Source organism: Chinchilla lanigera, unplaced genomic scaffold (assembly GCF_000276665.1).
Source record: "Chinchilla lanigera isolate Chin_1 unplaced genomic scaffold, ChiLan1.0 scaffold00001, whole genome shotgun sequence".
Taxonomy (NCBI): Eukaryota; Metazoa; Chordata; class Mammalia; order Rodentia; family Chinchillidae; genus Chinchilla; species Chinchilla lanigera.
In genome coordinates, this window is record NW_004955402.1 from 6708935 (window position 1) to 6728652 (window position 19718).

A 19718-nucleotide genomic window follows, 5' to 3' on the forward strand; every position below is an offset into this window, starting at 1 on the left:
CACTCACTCACTCACTCACTCACTCACTCATTCATGGATCAGAGGACCAAACAGCGCTTAGACCCATCCCGCAGCAGTGCTGTTGCCTTTGCTACCAAGGATTTGGAGGCAAAGACTGAAGCTCCTCATCGCGATGGGCCCTGTCCTCCCTGGGAACGCAGCGCACGCAGCCCTCGGGGTGTGAACGTCACCTTCCCTGTACGGCTCTCACTACATTTTGTAGGGCGAGACTTCAGGGCTTTGCATCCATAAAAGGTGGCAGTCAGGAAATGCGTTGACCACGGGTCCTTTAAATCCTCGTCCTTCAGTATTTGTTATTTCAGTCAAGAGTTTTCAGCGAGAGGTGAGCAGCGTGCGCTGCAAAGGCTGACTCCGCAGAGCCTGGCCTGGCTCCGCGCTGCTGATTAAAGGCAGAGCCGAGTGCACTCACATCAGAGAGCACCATTAACTGATGTGCTCTGGTTACAGCGCTGCCCAGTCGGGCACCCAGCCGGGCATGACAGGAAGAGGCGGGCTCTCCAAACAATCAGAAATATTTCTAGAGTGTCCAGTGCTGGAGAACGACAGCCCAGTGCGGAACACGCTGCTCTCCAGATTGGGCTTATTTTAATGACGACACAGCAACTTATTGCTATTTTTGTAAGTTGCTGTGAAGAACAAGGAGGTCTGGAATGGCTTTTAAAACTGGGCTAAATCTGGGTGTGCTGGTGCATGCCTATAATCCCAGCACTCAGGAGACTGAGGCAGGAGGACCACTTCGAGTTTGAGGCCAGCCTGGGCTACATAGTGAGTTCAAGGCCAGTGTGAAGTACGTAGTGAGACCCTGTCTCAAAAATAAATAAGTAAATAAATAAATAGGCTGAGGAAGTAGGCCATGGCAGTGCACCCTTATAATCCCAGCATCCTGGGTGAGGCTGAGGTAGGAGGATGCAAGTCCAAGTCCATTCTGGAGAACTTAGATCCTATCTCAAAATAAAAAGGGCTAGAGGTAGCGCACAGTTCAAAGGGTCTGGGTTCAACTCCAATACTGCAGGGAAAAAATGGGATGGAGATCTTCCAGATCACAAACAAAAGAACAAATAGGTCCCCATATTCCCTCCAGGCAGAGCCAAGTGTACAGTATTAATTTTCAGTCTTTCCCAGATCAGAAATCATCATGTTAGTTCAGGAACGGCTAACACACTCTTTGTCTTGTACACAGACCTTAATTCATCTTGACAGCATGGGACTATAGAAATATATTGATTATAATAAGTAGTTTCTGGATGAAATTCAGAAAATAAGTTACTCAGACCATAATGACAAATGGATTCATTAAATTTATTTAAAAATATTTCACATTTACCGTAAAGTAAAGCTACAAGTTGGCCCCTTTTAAGGAATCTAGTGCTTGTTGACTTCATGACTGTTAGACGTGTCCTAGAGCAGAGGCAACACAAGTGTGTGGCCTCAAGAGCCTCTTCCTGCCCTGGGAAGCAGGAGAAACTTTCACTCTGAGAAGAGAAATGTTGGAAGTTGGCGGAGATTAGAAGTTGTCACTGTGATTTGATTTGGTCTCTCTGCACAAAATCAGAGGAGATTCCTGTCAGCTACCTAAATGTACCCCACCTCGTCCTTTCTCTTTTTGTCCCAGTACTGAACAGAGTACCAGGCACGCTCAACCAGTACTTTGAGATCTATTTGAGGGAGTGGATATGAATCACTAGGCAAATGTATATGAGTGAGGGAGTGAATGAGTGAATGAATGAATGAATGAAGTGGGAGGTAAATGGCTGCGGTGTGGTTGTTGTCCTAGCAACAGCTGCACTAGAGTAGGAACCATGGGTCTCCATGAGTGCTTGCTCCAGCTGAAGTACTTCATGACAGATTAGTGACCCTGGACAATAGGCCGGTAGCCCGGTCATCCCTGTATCCAAGGACAAGGTCGCAAGGCACAGTTTTATTTTTTGTTGTTGTTATTTTTTTACTTGGTTAAGTTTTTTATTTTAAAGAGAAAAAATAAAAATAACAATAAAACAGAGTTTCAAAACAAGTTAGTAGGGGAGTTACAATAATTAATACGTTGCATGTTGTTGTCTTCATGGTAGTTACTCAGAGTACAAGATGTAGGCATGAAATAGTGTCCAAACAATATTAGCTCAAGCCTTTCTTTTCAATGAACTGGGAGAAACCAGCTGTGTAACTATCTTAACTATCTTGTGTATAAATATATTTTTTTCTTTTTCCCTTTCTTCCATTCCCCTTTTCCCTGTTGTAGTTTGCCTTTTCTTTTGAACAGTTTCTTCCCAATTCACAATATCTGTTGTACATTTTGAATTTTATTTTCTCATTCAGTTTCTCACACTAGTGAGACCAAATGATGTTTACACGTATGGGTCTGATTTATTTCACTCATGAGTATGGTCTCTAATTGCATCCATTTACCTATAAGAGTCTCCAGTTATCCTTCTTTATGGCTGAGTAATACTCCATTATAAAAAAAAAATCACATCTTTTTTAGCCATTCCTCAGTTGGTAGGCATTTGGGTTGTTTTCCAAGATCTAGCTATTACAAATTGTGCTGCTATAAACATGGGTGCACATATATCCCTGTAGTATAATGTTTTTAATTCTTCTGGGAAAATACCCACAAGGGGAATAGCTGGATGGAATGAGACCTCTAATCCTAGTTTTGTAAAGACTCTCCACACTGATTTCCACAGTCTATATTGCACCAGTAGTGGAGAAGGGTTCTTTTTTCCCCACAGCCTCGCCAGCATTTGTTCATGGTTGATTTCTTGGTAATGATAGCTATTCTTTCTGGGGTGAGATGGAATCTCAGTGTTGTTTTCATTTGCATCTCTCAAATGACCAATGATGTTGAACATGTTTTCATATATTTATTTGCCATTTGTATTTCTTCATCCGAGAAGTGTGTATTCATCTCAGATATCCATTCTTGGACTGGATCTTTGAATGTGGGGTTGTCTGATTTTTTTCAATTCTTTATATATTCTAGATAAAAGTCCTTTGAGAGACAACTGGCTATAATTTTTTCCCACTCTGTGAGTTGTGTTTTCACTCTGTTGGTGATTTATTTTCTTCTGCAAAAGCTTTTTAATAATATGAGGTGCCATGTGTTTATTCTTTGTAATATTCCCCTTGCAGTCTGGGTTTTGTTCTTGAAGTCTCTGCCTATACCTATGTCGTCAAGGTTTCTACCTATTTTCTCTACTTGGTTAATTATTTAATCTGAAATCTTTATTTTTTGTAATTAATTAAGTTCATTTGTGCATTTTAGATCCACAGCAGGGGAATGTGGAGAACAGCTGGGCGTCACGCCCATCACGCCCTGTCGCTGGCTTCCCAGAGGAAGCCCAGGACAGGCGTTGAGGAAGGAGGAGCCTTACGGGCTTTGGGATGTGAGAGACGCAAAGCACATTCTCAGAACAGAGCAGTGGGACCCAGGGCTGCACGGGGAAAAGAGCAGAGCTGCTGCTAAAACAAAAGATGGACCCATATCCTAAAGGGCATCAGGTTAGAATCCTGCTTCATGTGTCGTCACCGTTGCCCCTGCAGGCTTCTAAGTGGGATCCTATCATATGGCGACCATTTTCTTATGAAAAGAAAAGATTCATTTTGGTTCTCAGTCTGGAACACTTCAATGAACCCCTTCATCACTTGGACCCCTTGCTTTTGGCCCTTTTGCAAAGCAAATGGTGGAGCAAAACCACTCACTTCTTGGCCAGGGAGGAAAGAGAGGAAGAGAATGACTCTGGAGTTCCACTGTCTCCTTTAAGATCCTGTCCCTGTGGCCCGCAGACCTCCTACTGGGCACCACTTCTCAGAAGTTCCACTGTCTCAGTAGAACCAAGCCTTTGCCTCGGGGCCATCTGGGGGCCCTTGATCATCTGAACTGTGACCAGGACATTCAGACAGCAGTGGGGAAGTCCTGTGCAGAGTCTGCACTGGGAGGGATGCAGGAGAGGAACGAGAGACAGATCTATGAACCAACCATGGAGATGCTCGCCGGGGAGCCTTAGGTGGCAATAGGTGTGGACACCCGTATGACCACGATGCTCACACAATCTGCCTACGGTGCCCAGCTTCTGATACCTGGGCTTAGGATTTTTCAACTTTACAGTGTCCCAGAAGCATACTTTTCCAACCATTCCAGTTTTCACTTTGCACGCAGCCAGTATTTAATGAATTACATGGGATATTCAGCACTTTATTATAAAATAGACTTTGGGTGAGATGATTTGCCCAGCTGTAGGCTAATGGAAGTGCACATTGTGAGGGCCACACTGGGGAGTCTGGTACATTAGAGGCACCAAGTGCTTCTTAAGATCACACCATTTTCAACTCCAGGTAGGTTTATTGAGATGTAGCTCCATTGTGAATCAAAATAGAAAAGGCTTAAATTTAGCTGCTTATTGAAATCTGGAAAATTCTAGAAGGTGGTAAAAAAATTCTTAACCTTCCTCAAGCACACACAGCAACAGAGCAAGGAAGAGAGCAAAAGCAAAACCCCACAAACAACATCTGAATAAAGAGGGGCAGAAACACAGCTCTGTGAACCAAGTATTTTTATTTGAAATACGTAGGGGTCGAATAAGCAACTGGTAATAGTGAGACCTGCCTGATGCTTTCAGTGTGCACGCAGATGTAGAAGCAGATAAACAGGTGATGGACTGGTGTGCGTGGTACAGGTGCATGTGCCTCAGTTCATGACTTCATTTGCTCCGTGATTTTGGAAAAGACGGCCACATTTGTATTTGTGCAGGAAAGGTGGCCTCAGTTTTGCTCATCACCCAATGTAGAGTTTGCAAACAAAAGCAAAATTTTGCCAAAGGCTTTTGTTTGGAAAATAAATTGTTCAAAAACAAAAGCATCCGTGAACTGAAGTACCACTGCATATAGAAATACAGGTAACATAAAAATTATTTTAAAAACAGATGCCCGCTATATACATCTTATCAACAAATTCACGTATTAAATTTACCTTAATTTGTCTATTAAACAATGTTCATTTTACCTTATGAAGCAAAACTCAGCACTACAGTTTCTATACATCAGACTTTCCTCTGCCTGACATAATAATGGTCATATATTTTCCAGGTGGAGGAAAGTCTGTAAAATATGCTTCCATTTATCCACTAAAGGGAAGAGGAGATAAAAATGTACAGGTATATATTAATTTTGTGTACTTATATATTAAAGTATCAGTGGAAAGGTAAAGCACAGCATTTTAAAAATAAAACAGCATCCAAAGGTAGAGAAAGGAATGAGAAGAGAGGATAAAGTGATCGAAATTAGGTTCATCTTGGAAATTGGACTTTAGAGCGATGTAAAGCTTCGTATAACTATAAAACAAAATTAAACTCTAAGCAGTCTATAGGCAGTAAAATGAGACCGTTGAGCACTTCTGTCCAGCAGGTGGCGTGGCAACACTTAGAGGACTTTAAGTCACCGCGAATGCCTATTCTCCACCTGGAGCACCATCCTGCGGCCACCCCAGCTGCACGGCCTCCTGGCCGGCTTCTCCAACCATCTTGCTGGTGGAATAGTCTGAGTACTTACTCTGAGACTGGTTCGTGTGTGTATTATAGATAAAGCAAATGAGTAAATATACTTATGTCATTAAAAGACTGATATTTCACAAGGGAAAAGGGCATACAGTTAAAAAAGACAAAAGAAAGAAAAGAATCCTCCACCCTTGAATTTGAAGATGAAATATGATGAATTCGTGATGAGTGTTATATTATGAAGGCAAAGGCTTCCTCTCTCTGTTCTCTGCAAAGACATAGGGAAGCCTCTGCCCCGCACACTGAGGTCCTGGCCTCGCCCCACATTTCCACCAAAGGAACCCCACCTGGGAGAAGCGACCGGCCTGCTGGTCTGTGGCAGGAAAGTGCAGAATGAGCCTCTAGAGTGTCCGGGCGGCTCCGGTGACCCCAGCCCACTCCTGTCAAATTAAAGATGCTATCAGTAGCCAGAGATGGCAAAATCTGAGCCATAATAAATAGAATAACTCCTGTGCTGGGAAGCACATCAAAAAAAAATCATAAATTCCTAATCTTATTATGAAAATAAAATACCAGTAATTGTGCTTTTAAAAATGCAAGGAAACCAAGACTATTATTTTAAAAACTGGCAAATAGAGGGAAGAGATGAAACACTGATTCTTTCTTCCCTGTGTGAACCATTCCACAGAACCAAACAATGGAGGGGATGTTACTCATTGTAGAAGTATCCATCTAGGAAATGAAGGAGGAATTTTTAAATTCCACTGTCACCCTTTGACAGTGAATTATTAGGTGGAGACAGTGATCATCAATGACCGCCAACATCAAAAACAGGCCACCAGGCATGTACTTCTGGGTAGAGTACGTGCATCACCACCACTGGGATATTTTTGCCAAAAATCAAACCTCAGTCTGATGATGTCCCTACTTAATACTGCCACATGTAAAATGTGACAAAGTCCAGCTGAGATGTGCCATAAATCTACAGTGTCTAGTGCTGGCAAACTCATGGCAGGTGAATTGTTTTTCTTTTAAGAAAGAAGATGTCAGTGTATTAGTTGTTCTTTCTAAACTAAAAGCTCAGTATTCAGATGTAAAGGCAGTGCTGGCTCTTTGCAATGGATAAGTGGGTTTGGTGTTGCAATCTGGGCCCTCATTTCTGAAAGGTGCAGCATCACTGGATACTGTACAGTGAAAATGTAATGAGAAAAAAGGATATGAACTCTCTCGACAACTTTTAAATTCGATTGCATACCAAGATAACATTTTGGATATGCTAGATTAGATAAAGTATATTAGTAATGCTAACTGCACCTATTTCTTTATAAAATATGTATTATAAAATTATAAATCATATTTGTGGCTCATATTGTATTCTGGTTGAACAGTTCAACTGTACATGAGGTCCATTGGACAGAAGAACGTGTTCAACGGCACCACAAAGATGGAAACTGTACAATCTGCATATTAGGACTAGAAACTTAGAAATTTCTGTTTCTAACCCACTTTAATAGCCGAGCCTAAGTGGATAAAACTAATGAGCTCTGCAACTCATTTGTAAAGTAGCACCAAACATGAGCATATACGAAGTTGTAGGTTTGATATCTCAGTTACATTTTCACAATCACTCATTATAACAATTGCATAGCAATTAAAAGCCTAGATATTTGCATTGTTTAATTTGTTCTCTCACCCTCAGTAAGTGAACTGCTCTATGGGAAACAGTATCAATGTATCACTCCTGAAATTATTACATTTTCAGAAATCTGAAAATTTAATCATTTCAAGCTTTCTCAGCTGAATACATCCATAATTATCATCTCTAAAGGCTTTGTTTTAAATTCACTTGTCCTAAAGCTTCAAAGAGTACCCCTGCACCTTATAGGAAATGACTTGCTTTAAAATAATGTTCCCAAATAAAACATAATACAGAACCAAATTCTGCATGTAAAAATTTTAAATCCTGTCCTCCTCTTTTACTATTTCCCTCAAATTAGAGATCACAGTAGTACTCCAAATATAAGAAACTTTACAAGTCAAGCATAGAATTAAACTTGCGCAGACTTCACTTTTAATTTGACATTTTTGCAAGCCTAGCAGAATAGGCACTCAAAAATATCAGGCAATGTTCTTCAGTTCAGTAATTCAGTGGTACTAAAGTTGTCCTTCAGCTTTTATTCATGTATGAAAAATTATGCCAGGTTAACATGTTCTAATCTTTTATCAAAGCAAATAAATATGATCTAATGTCTAACTTACAGAAAGATACACTCTCGTGTAGGAAATTAATGATAACACAGTGTATATGTTGAAAAGTCTCTATTTTCCTCACTTACGTTGCATCAAAGCGAGAGAACACTAGGGGGCAGCGTTGCTAATGCAAAGCTCTCATGGGACTTGGAAAGGAGCTCACAGATTGGCCACCGTTTATTAGACAAGGGCATGATAGCAGCTGAGGAACTGGCTTCCCCTTCCCTTTGGGAGGTGATACGGACCACGTTCACATTACTGACGGTTTGTTGGACAGACACTTTGCTCAAACCCCTCGCTCTTTCGCTTGGTGACAAGCTTTTCCTGGAAAAATCTTCCTAAATAAACCTCCTGTCCCAGAGAAGATATAAAAGCAGAGGCGCTCCCAGGAAATAACAATTCATAAACAGTGACCCCGGGTGCCGGTGTGGGTTTCGCTGCTGCCACATCTTCACTGCGCTCAGACTCTTTCACGCTCTTGCACCCTCATGAGCTTGGAGAATACCTTGAGGATGCTCCGTTCTCCTTTGGCTCTATTGCTGTCTATTCTTAATTCAGCCCAAGCCAATTGATTTCCAAGCTGAAAGTATATTCAAAAATTAATCTACAGTGCCGGCCACTGCCTACAAAAAGGATGGACCAGAACTAAAAAGTCAAAGCAAAAAAAAATCAAAAGCTATAGAAATCTTACATTTTCTCAAATTACATTTTCCTCTACTCTAAGGGCATAACACTGTGGAAAACAAGGCCGTTATGGTACCTTTTGCTGAACGCCGGGCACAGCCCTGGATGTTTTCTGTATTACCCTTGGAGAAACATTTACATGTCAGACCCAGCAGACAGCTGAGGGCAAAGCCTTTTTAATGTGAGGCAAATTTTGTAGGAGCCAAGCAACGAATCAATTTTCTTCTTTGTGGAAACTGAAATCTGTATTGTATAAGCTATTCTCTAAACTGAGGCACTGACCTACTTAAAGTTTAATAAATCATTCAGTGCAGTTCGCATGGTGTAGTTAGTCCTGAGCGACTCTTGAAGTCTGTTTGGAATGCGTCACTTAGCAGCAGGTGGTTGAAGTGATTATAAGCGTGCATGATGGATATAATTAGTCCTACTGGATTCTGATTCGTTTCTTCAGGTCTTTTGTACCTGGCATTTCTAGAGCCTATTTTCTTGCAGTTTTGTAAGTAATAAATAGTGTGGCAACCATCCAGGTAACCAGAACCTTCGGCTTGCAAGTTTGAGATGTTTTTGGATTCAGTGCACCCTCAGGGTGTCATGGAGCGAGTCCCCCTCAGGAGGGTGGCAATGAATCCAAAGAAGAAAGCGAGCAGACAGGGTGGGACGGACAGCAGCGCAGTGGGGAGCAGCCGCCAGCCAGGGCCGGAGGAGACAGGATGAAACAGTGGTCCTGGACCTCGGGAGAGCCACAGCTATGGGACTAGGGAGACGCTGCTCTCTTGCAGGGACAGAGTCATTGCTGGAAACCAGCACTAGGAAAAAAAGGGACAGGAAGTCGCAGCTTGGTCTTCCCCACTCACTGCTGGGCAGCAGGAGAAGTTCACCTTGACTCCCAGAGCTGAGCTGAGAACGTGAATTACGGAGCAAGGGAGAGCTGGTGCCTGAAGCCCCTGACCCTGTGCAGATGAGCTCGAGCCTGCGCTGTTCCTTTCACTCAGGACACCCTTACCGAACCCTGCATCCCCGCCTGCTATGTCCTGCCTTCTGTGTGGTCCCCTACGAAGCACTGTCCGCTGTGTGAAAGTCCAGAGCTGCTTCTTCCCAACATCTTGACACCGCAGACTTTAAGCGAGCTCGGTGCTCCTTGATCTCGGAAAGCTCATCCAGGGGTCCTGGAAGGAGGGACCCTGGACTTATTCTTCATATCTCAAAGGTGCCCTTGCTGAAATCGTCACCCAGCCTGGACCACTGTAAGCTCACCTTGTTTGCTTGATTTACTCCTTTTCCTTTCATTGGGATAACATACCTGAAACTCCAGTTAAAAGGAAATCAAATGGGAGGCATGTTGTCATTTTCACGAAGGACTGCTCTGTACCCCCTCCTCCTCCCTCGCTTCCTCCCATTCCTGCTTCCTACTGAAGGCATGAAAAAAGCAAAAATCTCCGTGGTTGCATTCCAAGGACGCCATCATCAAACGCCTGGTGACTTTGTCCCAAGTGTACCGACTGTGCAGGAAGGCTGTGGATAAAAGCCAATGGCTTTATCGAGAAGCATGTGCTGCCTTGAAATGTAATGAGAGACAAAAGCTTCTTTTTATTTTTCTCTTTCTTAAGAGTTCTCTCCATTTTTCAAGCAAAGCCGTGTTTTGTGTCCAAACCCTTCCCTTCCCTTCTCGTCCCATCCCCTTCCCAGTAGATTCTGCCTTCCCCGCACCTGAACCAGCAGTGCCCAAGGCGGGCATCCTGCCTCTGCACCAGCCAGCTGGGCTTTGTCCTTCCTCTGCAGGTAACAGAAGGCCAGAAGTGAACCCTGGCCAACCTTCCAAGCCCTTCCTGGGCATAACTTAACTCCAAACCGATCTGATTATCTTCACTTTGGGGGCAGAATTAAAAACTGCATTTTGTTAACTATGTCAGGAGCTGACTTCATGTTGTCGAGTTCTCTTGTGAATTACTGGGTACATTTTCTCCCATTTTTATCAGCAGGTCTTCCAGGAACGGCAATTAGCTAAGTAATCTCAACCTCATTATGAGGAAATTTTAATCTTTTCTGTAATGATTTGTGTATTTATCACTGCCGGTGCTTAGAGTTCAGTTCGTTTGTCTAGGCTGTAAAACTTACTGTCAGTGATACTTAATGTAAATAGGTAGCTTTTATGTAAAGTATTAATTCTGATAAACAAAGAAAAAACCTGACAGATTTGTGTTTCTTAAAAAATAATTCCATTTCAGTGCCAGATATGATCAAAATAATGCATATATGAAAATATCTCATTGAAACTCAATATTTTCATAAAATTCATTGGCATTAATAAAATTACAATTTGAAAGTAATTGTTGCAAGTCTATAATTCAGGTCGAAGGAGCAACTAAGGCCCACAGACTTCCTGGATTTGCACAAGACTGAGCCAGCTGAGGGAGCTCCAGACAAGAAATCTTTTCAAATGATGCTTTCAGTCACCACAGGGAGGTGGTAAGGGAGGCCGATGTGGCTGAACCAGTTTAAGGGGGAAAATCTAAGCGAGGCAATTCCTAAAGGATGTCTCACAGGCAGATGAGGAGAAATCACAAGAGTAGAAGCCACTGTGTGGATGCGGTCTCACTCAACTACATTCATCTTGTTTACTATGGAAGCCGGCATGTGGACTAGCTGTCAGCAGAGAGAAATACTCTGCAATATCCAAGTCCACTGTTTGAGATAAAATCTCTCCAATTTGTCATTTTCAGAAATATCACCCTTCACAATAGCATCCAAAAAATGAAATACTTAGGAATCAATCTAACAAAGGAAGTAAAGGATCTATACATTGAAAATTACAAAACTCTGAAAAAAAAAATCAAAGAGGATCTCAGAAAATGGAAAGATATCCCTTGCTCATGGATAGGAAGACTCAACACTGTGAAATGGCCATACACTCCCAAAACTGTTATACAGAATTAATGCAATCCCAATCAAAATTCCAATAGCATATCTCACAGAATTAGAGAAAACATTCCTAAAATTCATTTGGAACCAGAAGAGACCTAGAATAGCAAAAGAAATTATCACAAGCACTGACTTGAAATTATACTACAAAGCTACTGTGATAAAAATCAGCATGGTACTGGCAGAAAAAACAGACCTGAGGATCAATGGAACAGATTAGAAGATGCAGACACAACTACAAACACTCAACTACCTTATCTTTGACAAAGGGACCAAACATGTTCACTGGAAGAAAGATAGCCTCTTTAATAAATGGTGCTGGAAAAACTGGCTTTCCACATGCTGAAGATTAAAACTAGATCCATGTCTATCACCATGCACTAAATTAAAGTTGAAGTGGATCAAAGATCTAAATATTAAAACAGAAACACTAAATCTACTGGAAGAGAAAGTAGGTAGAAAGCTTGAAGACATAGGAGTAGGCAGAGAGTTCATGAACAAAGACCAAACTGCACGCGAAATACTTCAAAGAATCAACAAGTGGGAACTCATCTTATTAAAAAGTTTTTTCACATCAAAAAAAAAAAATCATCAACAGACTGAAAAGAAATCCCACAAATTGGGAAAAATTTTTAGCCAACTGTCCATCAGACAAAACAATTTCTATCTAGAACATACAAAGAACTTTTAAAAAATCAGACCTCCAAAATTCAAAGACCCATTCCAAATATGGGCATCAGAGGTGAATACACGCTTCTCAGATGATGAAATACAAATGGCAAATAAATATATGAAAAAATATTCATCATTGGTCATCCGAGTAATGCAAATTAAAACAACACTGAGATTTCGTCTCATCCCAGAAAGAATGGCTATCATCCAAAAATCAACCAATAACAAATGCTGGCCAGGCTGTGGGGAAAAAGGAACCCTTCTCCACTGTTGGTGGGCATGTAGATTGGGGCAACCACTGTGGAAATCAGTGTGGAGATTCCTCAATAAACTGGGATTAGTGATCGCATTCAACCCAGCTATTCCTCTTCTGGGTATTTTCCCAGAAGAATTAAAAACATCATACCACAGTGATATATGTGCCCCCGTGTTTACAGCAGCACAATTTGTAATGGCTAAACCTTGGAAACAACCCAAATGTCCATCAATGAATGAATGGATAAAAAAGATGTGGTATTTTCATACAACAGAGTATTACTCATCTATAAAGAAAGATAAACTCGAAGTAAATGGTAAACTTTTATAGGTAAATGGATGCAACTCAAGACCATACTCATAAGTGAAATAAATCAGACTCACATGTGGAAACTTCTCCCTAGTGTAAGAACCTGAAAGAGTAAATAAGATCCAAAGGTACAATGGACATTGTGAAAGGGAAACTGCTCAAAAAGGAAAGAATATATATATATGTATATATATATATATATATATATATATATATATGTATATATATATATATATATACACACACACATAAGATAGCTAATATAATTGTACTACTAATTTCTATTAGTTCATTGAAAGGATAATAACCATTATTAATTTCTTCTCATCTTGTTTTCAAATTCTGTATCATTTTTATGGTTTTTTTATTATTCCCTTTAAAATAAAAATAAAATATCACAAGGGAGTGCATTTTTCCATGGCCTGCAAAGGGAGGGTGCCTCCCTGGCAGAGCAGAAAGACGAAGTTAAAATGGTTGATCATAAAACTTTTTAATAAGATGAGATCCCAGTTGTTGATTCTTTGAAGTGTTTCACGTGCAGTTTGGTCTTTGTTCATGAACTCTCTGCCTACTCCTATGTCTTCAAGGTTTAGTGTTTCTGTTTTAATATTTAGACTACATAGCATAGCAGCTACACTGAAGAGTGCTGCGTGGAACACAGCTCTTTTTGTGGCACGCAGGGCGGGATGGGTTAGGAGTGTTCTAGTCCAGAGAGTGGGTGTGCTATTGGCACATCGACGCAGAATGTCTGAGACAATCTTTGTGTGTTTTCAGCTATCTCAGCCCAAACCAGGCCCAGCTCCAGCGTAGAGGAACAACAGCAAAGCCAGTCCAAAGGGAACCGCGCAATTCCCAGGATGCTTGGGTGGGAGGCCACCAAGGAGACCCACGCAGCTCCGGCAGTGCCCCGGGAGTGGGCAGGGCTGCCCGGCCCCTCTGTCATGTGATTTCAGAGCCCCGGCTCCCCGGATTCCCTCCACCACTGGCCAGTGTCTCAGGTTCCCATGCTGAAGCTTCCTCATGTAAACAACCACCTCTTCCACCCTTCACCCCTACTCTGCTCCACCAAATACAGAGAAAGGGAAAGAGAGAAATGCCTAGGAATTTTATTTCATGCTAACCAAGAATGTTTATCAAAGTGTGTAAGACATCAGGTAAAATTCATAAAGTCTCAGAATGGTCTGGTGCTTTAGAGATACAGGAAGTGAGGTTTGGTTCGGTTCGGTTCGGTTTAGCTTGGGCTTCCCTGAAAGTCAGGGCTATGGCAAGCTGATGTCTGCCTTGGGAGTCGGGACAATGAAACAGTCGAAGCCTAGGAGGGAAGGTTCCTGCGCACAGAGCTCCTCTGGTCACTCTGCCGTCGTCTCTGAATGTTCATCACCCCTGCACGCTGCTGTGTGGACCCCCTGTGGATGCCAAATCTCCCCTCTCTTCCATTGACACTGCCTTCGAAAGGGCCGCCCATCAGCTCTGTTCCAGGTCGCAGAGACTGCAGGTAGCAGCCCCGTTCACCCTTTTGGGGCTTCGAACCCAAAGCCTTCATACTGAGCTACATCCCTGATCCTTTTCTATTTTTTGGTTTTGATCCAAGGTCTAGCTGAATTGCTCAGGCTGAGCTCAAACTTGGAATCATCCTGCCTCAACCTCCCAGAGCGCTGGGACTGCTACCACACCCAACTTCCTGAGCTGTAGCTCTAACTGCACTGTTTTCCCAGAATTCTCTACGCCTTGTGTGTAAGCCCAGCGCTGTCCTTTTACTAAGACACGGCGACCCCAGGGCCTTGTGCTCCTCGCCGCTGCCAGGGCTTCTCACACCTCTTGGTCACCCTGCTTCCCTAGTTCTGCTGCTGCAATGAGAAGAGACTGTGCCCCTCCAGCTGGGCCCAGGCGGAGGCCCCTGCCCTCCGGAGGCCAGGCCCGGGGTCCAGGGAGGGAGAAGCGCTGGAAGGCACAAGTCACCCACAGCCCTGAAGCTGCAGGGGCGAGAATGAGGGCCGGAGATTTCTGCAGGGGAAAGTAACAGTGAAGAGCAAGGAGGGTTGCGTCCCGGATACAGACGCCGCAGCGCAGGAGTAGACGCTCAGGAACGTCAGCACACGTCTATGACCACCTGAACCCACGTCCTCACGTGGCTTTAGAAACTGATTTCCAGGCCAGAGTTGAAATGAAAAAATGAGCTAGGCATGGTGACGCATGCTGTAATCCCAGCCTTCGAGGCTGAGGCAGGAGGACTGCAGCGGGTTGGGGGCCAGCCAGAGACATACAGTGAGTTCGAGGGCAGTGTGAAGCATACAGTGAGACCCTGTCTCAAAAAAAAAAAGAAAAGAAGAAATAATAAAAGCCACAGAGAAGGTACACGCAGAGTTGCCTTCCCGCCTACACTGTTTCCGGGGGAGTCCGCGCATGGAAAGCAGCACGCTCTTTTAAAGTGTGCGCGGAACTGTGTAGAATACACAAGCAAGATAGTATCATGCCTTGCGTTTCACTCAATAGTAATCGTAGGAATATTAGTTTTGAATAAGGTATGACCTCAAATGTACCTAAGGAAATTATAAAAGCGGAAGTGGGTATATCTGAACACACTCTTGAAACTTTAATAACTGCAATAATAATTACAACTGTGTCACCGCAGTTGTTCTGCGGGGTGAGTTTCAATCTGTAGAACACTTGGAAGGATGCCTGGCCCAGAGTAGGCCCAAGGTAACTTCTTTGCTATTGTTATGTACGTGACTTTTTTGTAATTGTGGTTATAATTGCTGCCATACAATTTACATTTTTTAAAAAAGGTGAAAGATTAACATTCATTTAAATCTGTGGTTTTCAAAAAATATCTTTTTTTAGCAGCAAAATCCGTTTTTCAAAATCCTTTCTTTAAGTACAATAGTAAGTGCCGGTCCCAGGGACAGGCTCAGCCAGAAGTGGAGTGAGCTGCTTCTTCTCGCAACCTCTGGAACTCAATTTGCAAACTAAGTCACATCCCCACCGCTTCCCAGATAAGATAACGTCAAAGCTAGCCTGCTTGTATGCTTTCCATAAAATGATTATCATACCTAGATACAAATGCTATTTGCAAGGCACTACTCAAAATAGCTAACCAGAACCACCTGGTGTGACTGTTTGTGGTCAGAGCCTGGCTCAGGGGTCCTCCAGGGTAAGACAGTAGCTCTGGAGCTGCTAAATATGGAGCCTTTTGGTGGGAGCCAGGCTGCCACCAGTGAGGGCGAGGGAGCCAGGAGGTGGGGACGATGGGCTGCTTCCACCATACACAGAAGTGCTGATTTTAGCATTGTGCCATCCTGTGGGTGGACACCAGCTAAATGTCAGCCCTGGGCATTTGGAGACGGCCTCTGTGGGCTGGAAAATCCCTACATTGGGTGGGAACCCCCCTAAGAATAGCTGTGCTATAAGTGGAAACTCGAGAGCTCTCTGTCTTCTCCTATGGTCTTTCTAGAAACTGAAGGTCTCTAAGTTCTTCCAAAACATTTAGGCCCCTATTGGCTCCGAGATGAAGGAACTCATGATGACCCTGACCGCTTTTTACAGAGGGTAACAGCAGGAACCGCCCACTTGGATGGGAGAGAGTTATGCAAACCAGATACCCTTTGCCATCCATGAGTTTGTCTGCTGTAGTCTTACAAAGTTAAAATAAAATTCTTAATGACAGGTCACGGAAGACAGTTGGACAGTAGTTCCCCAGGGTAGAAACTGCAAATGGTTGTTTTCTATTTATAATGCAGATGCTGACAGGCCAGGTGTGGTGGTGCACGCCTGTAGTCGAAGCTACCCAAGAGGCCGAAGCAGGAGGATTGCTTGAGCTCAAGAGTTTGAGACATAGCAAGACTTTAATAATAATAATAATAATAATGGTGATTAACTGAAAGCAACAGCTGAAAGCTACTAATTATGGGGGCTAATAGGACATGGCTTGTATTTATTGAAATGAAGGGTTTCTGCCAGGGGTTGCGAGCATAAGCTCTTCATGTCCTCCTAGGCAGGTGATGTGAACCCGAGGAAAGAGAAGGACAAAGATTTGCAGGCCATCCTGAGTGGAGGTGGGCAGGCCGGGCTTGAACAGGGAGCGGAGAATCTGGGAAACGAGCACAGGGATGTTGCGGGGACGGACCGTCGCAGCGCACACACCCGCTTAGTGCTGGGAGCAAGGCCGGGAGTCTGGATCCCGGCCTGGGAAGAGCAGGGCGTCTTCAGCGTTGCAGTAGAGAATCCGCACGTCACCGCCCAGCCCGAGGGCGGGAGGCGGGGCGGATTCATTTGAGCGCCTGACTTGAAGGAAGAGCTTTTGGCTCTGGGCAAGCAGCTGTTTGTTGAAGCGAATGACTCATAGTGGGGTATTTATGGAGCACAACTGTTTTTCAAGTCTGTAAAAATGTAAAGGAAAAACTATCTCCCTACAACCCCAAAGCAGATGTTCCCACATTTATGAACAAGTACTACTGATCAGGAAGCCTGTCCCGGAGGTGTAGCAGCACACACGGTCAGTCGGCCTTGCTGAGAATGCTGCGTGCCTTCTAACCGCCTAAACTGACAGTAAAGTGCAGCATTTAAAACCTACAACCCTGGGAGTGCCATGGCTACAATTAACACAGCTTCTTATTTGCTTGTCATTTAACAGCTAATATTTTGTCAGAGCTTTCTAGGAGGCCTTGTGTCTCTGAGGCCTGCTGTGGGAAAGTCACACGCTCCAAAGGGAGGCTGAGCTGGGACTGAGCCTGACCCTCACCTCAGGGAGGAGCGAGGGGGCCTGGCGCGCCCAGAGCAGAGATGTGGGATGATGAGCACCGTGGCAACGGCGTGGTGGGCTCAGAGGACCTTGCTACCCAAGCTAGAAAGGGAAACAGGGCGTCCAGGGGGCGGAGGCACACAGACCCGCTGCTGTCCCGATTAGGGTTCCCACACGGGAGGAAGATGGGAAATTGCCTCTTAAGAATGGGAATGATAAATGGAAGGGATCTCCAAGAAGGAGACACGGCTTGGGCAAAAGCAGCAAGGCAGAAGGGAGAGGCAGCCACTCCCTTCTCTCTGCACACAGGGTCAGCTGATAGCCCAGGGGGATGGCGGGCACGGGGAGGGAGTGGCACGGGACGAGGGGGTCACAAACACTGCGGGACCTCCAGAGAGAGCCGAGCTGTGCGGCAGGAGAAAAGCCCAAGCGGGGACTGGGTCCGAAGGGCAAAGATGAGTGTGGGCGGAGGGTGGTGTGCAAGGTCAGGAGGAAAGACTGGAGGCAGAGATGCTGGAGAGGAATTGGCCTCGACTGGCGCCGGGGACAGGAGCGCTGGTAGACAACCAGAGACAGGCAGGGGAGGGCGGGGAAGTCACAGCTGGGCAGGGGCGTGATGCTCTGCTGGGAGGAGCACCTCCATGGAGAGCGAGAGATGGCTCCAGGGTCTCAAGTAGATGACTCTGTGACACTGATGTGTGACCACTCCAAGGAGCAGGTATTTTACTTTATTTTTATTTTGTTTTATTTTATTTTATATTTGTCTTTTTGAGACAAGGTCTTGCTATGCAGTTCAGGCTGGCCTTCAGCTCACTTTGTAGCCCAGGCTGGTCTTCAACTTGCAACGACCCTCCTACCTCAGCCTCCCGAGTGCTGGGATTACAGGTGTGCAACACCACACCCAACAAGCAGTCCTTGGAAGGGCGCCCCCTGAACCCCCGTCTGTAACCCTCTAGCTGACAGTCGTCTGTCTCTTCAACATATTCTCTGGACTTTAGGGTGAGCTAAGTTTTGCAAATGCTTCTTTCACATGGAGGAATGTTTTGGGGTCTGGGATTTAGGTATTTTGTTCCTGGCAGGAAGAAGGGATGTGAGGAATACCATAACCCTGCATGATAGTATTAGGTGCTCAGGGTTTTGTTGTTGTTGTTGTTTATGCTCATTTATAGATTTAATCATGCATTTAGTTTCAGTGGCGAACCCAAAGCATTTTCCTTAACCTAAATCTGTGTTGGGTGAGCTCTGGTAGTAGAGATGGCTTCTTTTGTACATTACTTACTGGAAAATATTCTGTCTCTCTCCTTCTTTTCTCTCTCTGTCTCTGTCTGTCTCTCTCTGTCTCTCTCTGTCACACACACACAACTAGCTAGTATGAACTAGGTAATGGATAGATCCTTTGTGAGTCTTAGTGGCATCATTTGTTAAAAGCAGAGACTGAATGCATTTCTGAGTTCATTGGAAAAATGAGTTTTATTTTGGGAATGTGGACTTTGGAATGTGGCTACAAGTAAATGTGTTCTTCTAACACTGTTGTAAAATTTAATGAGTACCTGGCCTAAAGTTAATTCAAGAAATGGCAGCTATTATTAATATAAATTTAAGGTATCTTTTGCCTTCTCCTGCTGACTTTCCCCTAAACTCTTGCAAATACTAGATTAATGAGTAACAGATATTTGAATGGTTTTTGCCCTAAAATCTCATAGAAGGCAAGAGAAATAAAAATTAATAAATATTCCTCTGTATTCCTGTCACTCTTAAGAAAAAAACCCTGAAGAACCCTCTAATAGATATGTAACCTTATATTTTTCATAACTGCATTTTATACAAACCTGCTCTCCTGATGTGTTAGGATTCTCACGGCACAAACAATAGTGATTCAGCTTACCCATGAGACTTGACAGTAAAGTCTTACTAACTATAGCAAATGATATCTGAAGAAAAATTTAAAAACCAGTCTCCGAAGATATATAAGCAATTGAAGTTTCTTATTTTCACCGTTCACCATTCCATCAACTTCCTAAACCAAGTTTTCAAGTAACTACTCATCACCCTGACTGCAAGGGTGATGAGCACCCAGCTCCAGTGCTGTGAGAGGCACAGAAGTGTTCGCCACCACTGAGCTTGCAGACCAGCCAGAGAAGAGACGTGCCCATGAGGGGAAGGAGGATATGGAAGGGATGACTGTCCTAAGGGTCCATTGTGTGTCAGGCACATAGGTAGTAAGAAGTTCTCATAGGCCAGCCGATCAAAACCTTTCCACATCTCCTAGAGGTACTGAAAACTATCCTTTTGATGGTCAGTGAAGGTAAATACCAGCACCAAATCACAGGTGTCTCTGCCCTGAAGGAAGAGCAGAAGTATTTTCCACATTATAATACTCATC